General features: G+C 46.7%; 1 non-coding gene across 1 annotated transcript; it reads right to left on the bottom strand.

The window, feature by feature from the left end:
- Nucleotides 1–1,022: 1,022 nt before the first annotated feature.
- LOC123451571 lies at nucleotides 1,023–1,161 on the bottom strand. Its single transcript, XR_006632411.1, has one exon. It is a non-coding gene; the product is annotated as a small nucleolar RNA Z247 (small nucleolar RNA).
- Between the last annotated feature and the right edge of the window lie 532 nt (nucleotides 1,162–1,693).

The raw sequence follows: 1,693 nt of genomic DNA, 5'->3' as shown, positions 1-1,693 counted from the left end.
AATCATCAATGAAGCTAACAAATTCTTTTTCTTCCAAAAGAATCTCTGGCATGGCCCCATACATCAGAAAAATGAGCTCTAAAGGAGCATGAGACACACTATATGACTTTGGATAAGGAAGTTGGTGACTCTTGGCACATTGACAAGCTTCACAAACAGACTCACTAATGACACTATGTGACAATGGGAGATTATCTTTGTTTACTATTTGTTTGATGATGACTGATGATGGATGTCCTAATCTTTGATGCCACCCTGCCAAGGAGGGCTTGATGACGGGGAAGACTCGATGATGCTTGCGACTAAAAGCTCCAGATTTAATGGGATAGAGTCCTCCAATGCATCTACCTTGATGAAGGAGTTCCCTCGTTGCCCGGTCCTTTATAACAAAGTAACGAGGGTGAATTTCAAAGAAGATATTATTATCGGTGGCTAAGCGAGACTTAGATGCAAGATTTTGATCAGCTTGAGGTACATGAAGCACATCTTTGAGAACAAGGTCATGTTTAAGAGTAGGGGAGTTAATGGAAGCTTGACCAATGTGATAGATAGCTATACCTCCACCACTTGCCGTGTGAATCTGGCCATTGCGAAGGTACTTCTCACAAACTGAAGCTGCTCTAACTCGCTTGTCACATGATCTGTTGCACCAGAGTCAACATACCAAACTCCATCTCGTTCTTGTTCACGTGTAGCTGCAGCCGCATGACGATCTTGAGGGACGTAATCTTCGTCATACCTGTGCCAGCAATCCATGACTTCATGTCCTGGCTTCTTGCAGAGCTGGCACCGAATGCGACCATGGGAGGAGGAGGCCCGACTATTGTTGTTGTTAAAGCTGCCCCCTCCTGTGTTGCTGTTATAGCCACCTCCTGCTGAACAAGGCTCGCCCTGATGAGCGCCACGCCCGCGGCCTCCGTCGCAGTTTTGCCCCTAGTTGCCGTGCCCACGGCCTCGACCACGGTCGGCAGAGTTTGCAGAAGGCTGACCCATGTTGCTACCATGAAGGAGAGTGAGGCGGGCATCGAAGCTCAGGAGCTAGCTGTACAATTCCTGAACAGACACTGGTTCAACCCAACCGCAAGCGGTGAAACGACAGGGTTGTATTCAAGGTCGAGACCAGCAAGGATCTTTGCGGTGATCTCTGCATCAGACAATGCGACTCCAGTGTAGGCAATCTCGTTTGTGAGGCTTTTAATCTTACCAAGATATTCAACCATGGTGAGGTTACCTTTTTGCAGATTTGTAAGTTTGATCCTGGTGTTGATAGCTTGTGCTTCACTTTGGGCAGCAAACATGGCATGGATAGCACTCCAAACTTCGGCCGGCTTCTGTAGCATAACAATGTGTGAACGAATCTCATGGAAAAGCGAGCCCACAGATATCCTTGGAGTTGTTGCTGCTGTGCCTACCAGAGGGATCGTGCATAGTTGGCGACTTGCTCTTCCTTGCCGTCCTTGGTAATAGTGTTGTAGAGATAGGAAAGTACTTTAAACCCTATAATCTTTCTCTATATCTTCTCTCTTCGGTCTCTCTCTCTCAAACCGACTCATGTAATCCTGATCATTCTCTTGATTGATCTCTTCCTTGTAAGCCAATGCAATTGTCCAATATATATCAATGCGGCCCGAGACAAAGGGTTCAATGCTTCTAACTTATCTTACACGAGCCGGTAGAATTGACGAGTGCAGCA

This window comes from Hordeum vulgare, chromosome 4H (assembly GCF_904849725.1).
Source record: "Hordeum vulgare subsp. vulgare chromosome 4H, MorexV3_pseudomolecules_assembly, whole genome shotgun sequence".
Classification (NCBI taxonomy): Eukaryota; Viridiplantae; Streptophyta; class Magnoliopsida; order Poales; family Poaceae; genus Hordeum; species Hordeum vulgare.
The sequence above is the reverse complement of the archived record's forward strand: the minus strand, read 5'-3'. Positions and strand labels throughout refer to the sequence as shown.